Source organism: Beta vulgaris, chromosome 2 (genome assembly GCF_026745355.1).
Source record: "Beta vulgaris subsp. vulgaris cultivar EL10 chromosome 2, EL10.2, whole genome shotgun sequence".
Lineage (NCBI taxonomy): Eukaryota > Viridiplantae > Streptophyta > Magnoliopsida > Caryophyllales > Amaranthaceae > Beta > Beta vulgaris.
Window position 1 is genome coordinate 13,179,273 of NC_079203.1, and position 8,180 is coordinate 13,187,452.

The 8,180-nt window shown below is 35.8% G+C and overlaps 1 long non-coding RNA gene across 1 annotated transcript; it reads right to left on the bottom strand.

The window, feature by feature from the left end:
- Positions 1-975: 975 nt before the first annotated feature.
- Positions 976-3,898, bottom strand: LOC125495132 (uncharacterized). Its single transcript, XR_007271814.2, has 2 exons — positions 2,947-3,898; positions 976-1,231 (listed from the first exon to the last, which is right to left on the bottom strand). It is a non-coding gene; the product is annotated as an uncharacterized LOC125495132 (long non-coding RNA).
- Between the last annotated feature and the right edge of the window lie 4,282 nt (positions 3,899-8,180).

Sequence of the window (8,180 nt, forward strand, 5' to 3'; positions counted from 1 at the left end):
TTGCTCAAGACGCATGTCTAGGGATAAGAAGAAAGTTGTCTCACTCACCACCATGCAATACGAACACCCAACACAAGCACTTCACACAAGCACTACGACCACCCACTACAACTGTAATACCCCTCATGATTGCTTTAAAGGGATTTAGCAGGCTACTCATTCCAACAAGATGCATCTTTCTTTTAGGGAGCTTATTTCCTTAGTTACTCCATAGTTAAGCGTGCTTGGCTGGGAGTAGTCCAAGGATGGGTGACCTCCTGGGAAGTTTCTCAGAGTGTGCATGAGTGAGGACAAAATGCGCCGGAAGAATTTGTGTTGGTTATTGAGGACAGTTGTTGGCCTTGGATGCGCATTGGTGACAATATACTCGACTCCGTATGGGTCGGGGTGTTACAAATGGTATCAGAGCAACCCTGCGACCGCGTGTTGGGGCGACCCTAAGGTCGTCAGGTCGAATATTAGGAGTCCTCAAGCGCCTAGTGGGGGAGGATTCTCGGGCTGCATTGTCATATGGAACGACCCAGAGGTCGTTAGACCGAATATCTGGAGTTTCCGGCGATCAGTTTCCAGGCTGGGGCGATCCAGAGGTCGTTGTGGCCGAATATGTGGAGTCCTCAGGCGCAACGAAGGCGTTGCTGTTCTCAAGTGGGGATGTATGTAATACCCCTCATGATTGCTTTAAAGGGATTTAGCAGGCTACTCATTCCAACAAGATGCATCTTTCTTTTAGGGAGCTTATTTCCTTAGTTACTCCATAGTTAAGCGTGCTTGGCTGGGAGTAGTCCAGGGATGGGTGACCTCCTGGGAAGTTTCTCAGGGTGCTCATGAGTGAGGACAAAATGCGCCGTAAGAACATGTGTTGGTTATTGAGGACAGTTGTTGGCCCTGGATGCGCATTGGTGACAATATACTCGACTCCGTATGGGTCGGGGTGTTACAAATACTGTAACACCCCAGAATTTCAAAGCAGAAAAGTAATAAATAATAATAAATAGTATAGGATGATGGCGGAAGCATCGTCTTCTGGGAATGTCACTACTACAAGAAATGCGTTTAAATATCTAAGTGATAAAACCAACATAAATAAATAGTATAAATAAATTAATTTGATAACCAAAAGAGAAGACTAACTCTTAAATTAATAAAAGAGTCTAGGCCTAAAACATCTAACATTTTAATGCTCACATCTCAACCCGAGCCCAAAACCAAATAAGATCGTCATCAACATATCCTGCAAATAAACAACAAACATCCACAATCAGTGGGGAGTAACTAACAGCTCTCCCAGCTCAATTAGGATCCATGTAGAAGTTATCAAGCGTTAATAAATAAGTCCCAATCAACATGAAAGATCAAACTGAACTAAATAACAGCAAAACAACAACTAACAGTTGAACATGGTTAAATAAAGTAAATCATGAATAGTAAACTTAATATAGACATACAAGATAAAAAACATAAGCCTCCAAAATAATATAAATGGCTTTTGAGAAAGAGCAGAACGTCAGTGGATCGCAACCCACTTCCTAAGGTTTGTCAGATCGAAATCTCCAGACAGCCTATGGGCTTACATTCCCTACTGTCTGTGTCTAAGAATGGCCAAACTCCCGATGCAGGATAGTACCCAGCTCAGTACTTCCCAACCTCTCGGACGACAACAATTAACCCAGGTAATACCCCTAAATCGCAACCTAGGTGGTTGGCATGTTCTTCACCGGGGACTACATCTATCCCACCGGATATTTTAATCTCAATAAAATATTTTCACAATTAAATACAATAATTCATTCATCAAATATAAAATAATAAGGATGCCCTTCAGGCCTTACACCTAAAATCAGCAGTAACTAAGATCGCAATCCAAGAGTCTCAATTCAACAATATTTGTTCTTCTCAAAGTAATAGTATTATAATACTAATAAAAATCATTTCACCCAACTAAAAAGAGTAAATCTTTCTTACAACATAAATATACACCAAATACACAATATAATCAGATACTCCAATACTACACTCTCGTTGTCTGAATTTGGGTACAAGGTTAATTACAACGTTAGCTATAATACCCCCCGGTACATAACTCTTGGCGAAACGGTACTAAAGACAGTATTATTCTCCCTCGAGTACTGTAACGTCGACAACTTAGATATTGATTTATGAAACTACAATATTATTATACTCTCAATATAATTACAACAACAATACTATCATAAAATAAATAAGACACTCACGATATTATAACTATATGTAAATATATCATTCAACTCATGTACACATATAACAATAGTCATATATAAATGTACTAATTAACAAGGATAGATGTAATTCCCCATAACAACCCATCTGACTTGTCAAGCACTATCCCTTTTACTGCTACAGGACAAAGGTGTAAAATATATATATAATTAACAAAAGAAGAAGTAATTATCACAACTAACCATCTACCAATTTCAAGAACTTAAGATCAAGAATGTTATACATCACGGAGGATGTACCAAAAACTTTAAGATTATGTAAGACATAACAATCTTGTTAACAGCTATAGAAAGAAAAGTCACGAACAAAACCCTTTCTTCAAACACGACATAAACTAGCATACATCAGACATTCATGCTCTCAGTTACCAGCATTATGATCGTGTTAAAGCTAACTCATAACTGTATAATGATATGATTTACAAAATTTATTAGCCAAAGCATAAGTTAAACTGAAGACAATAAAACAAGAATTCTAACCAGCAAACTCAAGCAAGAATAACAACACAACAGAATCATTGTCTTCCACAATATTTAACACTCATAATCACTCATGTATAACAAGTATAACATCAAAAATATGAAGCTTTACCCACCCACAAATTATAGGATATAATTTACAGCAACTTAGATATTAAGACTAAATAATTTCTAAACGGACTCTAGTCGTACTAGGTTCGCCATTAGTTACCTTTGAAGACCTCCAATTGCTTGCATTTTCATTATGTACTGCTCTCTGCTCCGATCTCGATTCCCGACATTTATAGCTGTGATTCCAAATCACTCTGGTGATAATGAAGGCCCATATGTCCTAAACATGCTGTCCAAATTTCAGGGCGATCCAACGGTTTGATCTTCCGCGATGATAAAATTCGTGAAGGCACGACAAGAAAACAAAATCGGGTGACTCGTCTGATTGAAACAGAAACTGGAGTCTCGTCTTTCCCTCTCTTCAAAAACAAATTACACCACGAGCAAAATCTTTCCGAGTAGATAGATTTTGACTACTCAAACATCCAATTCCGATGAGAAATGAAGGAGATACGATGCAAACAAAGTGGGTGTGCATAAATGGACGAAAAATGCAAAAGAGAGAAGAAGAGTTGTAAAGCACCTTTTTTTTTTCCTGATCGGTTCAGCAGCCAAGGGAAATAAAAAGGGGGTTACAAGTTGAAATTGTTGGGGTAAGTATGGGGTAATAAAATGGGTGTTACAAAGAGATTTTAAAGGTCGAAATAAATCTGAAAATAACTCTCATACAAGACATATTTTCGGACAGCTTTTAGGAACATAAAGCTTCATGTTAAAAGGTCGTGCAACGGTCCAAAACGCGCTAAAATCGAATAAATAAAATACTAGATCAAACTTGCATTTTTAAATAGTAGAATATATATATAATTTCTAATCCAATAAATTTGACAAATACAACATTTAAAAAAAATTGGAAAACAAATAACATAAGATATAATATTTTTAGAAGTAAAATATTCTAAATTGGACGGAAAATAATAATTAAGAGAAAATAAGTCGAAGAAATTATGAGCGAAAATCCTTGGTGTTACAACAACCCACAACCACCAATACGAGCACCCACCACAAGCCACATCCATAAACAACCACCAACTGTCACTTGTCACATTCTATACGACCACCCACCCATACCCTACCACCACCATTAGCACCGAAATGAGGTGATGGAGGGAAGTGGATGGAAAATGACAAAAAAGGGTCACTTGCCCAGCACATATTTATTATTGAACTCAAAACCACAGCCAACTCTCCTTTAAACAATTTAGGTAGTAATCAACAATTGTTTTTACTATCTAAGGTAGTTTTGGATAATTTCGTTTACTTAAGGTAGTTTCTCGCAGAGTGGCATAAAGTTAAGGTGGTTTGGGATAAAAAAACCCCAAAAATAATAATACTTCTTATTAATAAAAGTAAATATTGTCTCAATACTCGATAAATAAAACACCCTAATCTAGGTGAAGATCTCCTTCTTAGTATGCTCCCATGCACATCCGAAATTCACCTACAAAACTGCTTACCAAAAAGGTAAACAGGGCAAAACCAAGTAGGAAAAAGAAAATACGCCTGAGTATAAAACTGAGTATGAAATGTACTAGATAAGTAACACATTTCTTAGTTCGCAATATTTTTTTTCATTTCAAAAACTCCATCCCTAATAATTCAAGAATAACTCTTAAAGAATGAATTATTTTCAAACCCTATGAATAATAATTCAAGAAAAACCTTTTAAGAACAAACTCTTTCCAAACATGTGAATAATATAATTCAAGAATAATCTTTTAAGAACAAACTCTTACCAAACAACTTGGATTAAAAATAATCTTAAAAACAATTCCTCTTCTTATCTCCCCTTCTATTTTGCTAAGTGTGACACCCCCCCCCAAACTAGTCATCCCATCACAGAATTATATCAAGGGGTAACTATAATTGCAACAGTGGATTTGAAGCTCTTGATGTTAATCAAGCGAAATAATAATAATGTGACTTGTAAGTCATGAATAAACCTTCTTTTCTCATAAACAACTTTTTGAACATTCAAAGTTCATAAAAATCAATCAACCTTTCTGTGTAAAAATAATTTAATTTTTCAAAAAGGATAACAAAACTTCTATATATAAAAATGATTGATAAAATCATTCCTTTTTTCACTTCAAAGACTGAACAATAAAATATTATAACCATTTTACACCAAATTTTAAACTAATCCAAACCATTATATCAATAAACAACTTTATCACATAAATCTACATTTCAATAGGTCTAGCTACATAAAGTACCTTGATCTTGCACAAAGAGTATACTAATATCTCCACTTAGTCTTAATATTGAACGATCTCCTAACAAACTAATAATATGAAAATCTAATAAGTAACTTATCACATGAACTTATTCATGAATTCAAACATGAATAACCTATAATGAGCATAAAATTTTTGAGTAAGAAACATGGAAAATCTTTTTTTTCTTAACCCAAAGAAAATTGGAATTGGAATAAGAAATATAAAACTAGAATAGATAAGAAGAGAAACAAGAACCTTGAAATAAGAGAGTATGGATTCTCCAAAGTTTTCGTGTGGAAAAGATGGCTTAAGGTGTGGGGTATTTATAGGAGTAGAATATGTAGTACTTAACTTCCAAAATTAAATAGATTGTAACTTTCACCATAAATTTGAAGATTCAACCAAGATTTGTAATCTCCATCATAAATTTGGAAGTTATAGGAAAACAAAACTTCCTTCAATCACTATAAAATCCCGTAGGAAAATATGGCTCAAAGATTATTTTTTTTCGGTTTTCTTAAAATTTTTGACTAGGATTCAATACCAAAAGCTTAACAAATCCAATTTTGGCGCCATATTCCCGCCAAAATAATTTAAAACCAGTGAAAATACTAAAATATCCATTGTCTAATATATTTATTTTAGAAAATAAATATAAAATAGATATTTCATTATTTAATAAAACTAAAAAATATGGGGTATTACATGAAGTATCAAGCAAAGTGGTGTGAAAGAAATTTTGAAAATCTCATGGGCCACCAAAAATTCAACACTTTGAGTATCGTGCTTTACAGGCGGGTTATCTGTGAAAGAAAATATGGGGAAGAGAGGGATGGAGGTAGATAGAGTGTACTCGATGTGCAGTGAAGGGGAAGAATCAGCAAGTTTGGAAAATATCCCCCCTTAGGCTAGAGGCGTGTGATAGGAAATGTGGATTAGTGTTAGAATGGTGTATGAGTCTTGTTAACTGGCATGTGGATGTAGAGTGGTGGGATTTAATTTGGAGTATAATGTGGGGAATTCGGTTGCGTCGTAATGCTTGGTTGTTTGATCACAAGTGTGTGCACCCGAGTGATATTCTTGATAAAGCCATGGGAATTATAGGAGAAATCATGAAAATCAAGTATGCAGAGAGGTCAAAATTCAAGCTTGGTAGCACTGTGCAAAAGAAGTAGAAACCACCTTCAGTTGGGTTGTACAAAATAAAATTCGAATGTTGCCATGTTTGAAGAAGAGAAGGTGGGGCTTGGGGGAGTGGTGCGAGATGCTAAAGGAGATGTGGTGGCTGCTACTTGTGTGTGGGTGAATGGCGGATTTGAGGTGGATGTTGTGAAAGCCATGGCTGCAAGACACGCTTTGTCCATTGCCATTGAAGTGGGGTTCATAAATGTCATCCTTCAAACTGACTGTTTGAAGCTTGTAATGCACCTCGTCAAGAAGAAAAGAGAGCTTTTAGGTTTTGGAAATGTTGTATCTGACATTTTGAATTTAGCTACCTCTTGTAATTCTATTTTTTTCTCAGCCATGTGGAGAGGGAGAGGAATAAGGTTGTCCAAAATCTTGCTCATGGTCGTAGGCAGTATACTGAAATGAGGGTTTGCTTAGATACAGCAACAGTTGAGGTGATGAACTTTGTAATATCAGATTTGGCTCTTTTGATTAATTAATCACCATTTTCTTGTCAAAAAAAATATTTTTGGAAAAATATTTTCTCAAATACTTTCCATAAGAAATGTTTTCCAGCCTTTAGAATCATTACCAGTATAATTACCTCAAAGCTTGTGTATATCTTGGATAATATCTCTCTTCCGAGAAAGATATTGTTTAAGATATAATTTCCATCACTAGTAGAATAAATGCTTATTGCTGCGGTCAAAAAGTGGCCTATTGCTGCGATTTTGGGCACGCAGTAATTAAGGGGACAACAATGGGTAATAATTATATTGATGCGGTTTTAAACTGCAGCAATATCTACAAATATTGCTGCGGATTCTAGGCCAAATCGCAGCAATATGTCCTGGTACATGTATTTTTTTTTTGTTTTTTTTTTTTTTTTTTTTGCGTTTTGCACAAAAATTTGAAATATTAAAATCAGCCCACTAACCCATCCACTATCCATCAAATTCGCATATGAACTTAAAATAAAATTACATATGAATCTCATTAATATATAAAAATAAAAAGCTAGTTACATAAATAATACAAAAGATCAATAAGTAAAATTAAAAAGCAAAAATAAAAAAACAGAATTACAACTAAATGACTAATAACAAAAAAATATAATGAAAACAAAAAAGAAACTGAAAATAAAGAAGAAACCGAAAATGAAAAAATCCTAAAACAAAACTAATAAATCGCCCAAGAATTAGAAGAAACTCGCGACCTATTGCGAAGACCGGCGCCAAGAACACGAGTGAGTGTTGACGAAGAGGATCGGAGCCACGAGCCACGAGTGTCGCGAAGGAAGAACCGGATTTCGATGAAGGACCGGTGAGATGAGTTTTTTGAGTTTCAGTGGATGAACGGACGACGAACGAAGGATCAGGAATTAGATCTGTGGCGAAGAGAGATCTGCGGTACAGAGTAGGAATGCACGGCGGAGGCGGCTGAAAGCGACTGATCTGACGACTTCGCGTGGGACGACGGCCGACGACTGGAAGGGAGAAGACGAACAACCGACGACTAGAAGGGAGAAGACAAAGGGCGTTGAATCTGGCGAACGACCTTGGTTGAAGACGACCGGAACGCGAGACGAACAGAATGGAAGAGTGAGAGGATGGGAGAGAGAGAGGAAGAGAGGAGGAGAGAGAGAGGAAGAGAGAAATTCTGAAGTGGTGGGCGTGAAATGAGGGAGGGGTAGAGAGGAGGGATTAAAACCCTAGATTTTTTTTATTATTAAATTTTAAACCCTATTGCTGTGTTTTCTTTTAGGAACCGCAACAATAGGTTCAAATAATAATTTCTTATATTATTTTAATATATTGATGCGGTTTTTGTCAGAAACCACAGCAATATATTTGGTCAAATAGTTAAAAAATTTCAAAAAAAAATTCGTCTAAACCATATTGCTGCGGTTTTCGGCCGAAACCGCAACAATATGGTTATTTTATGATTT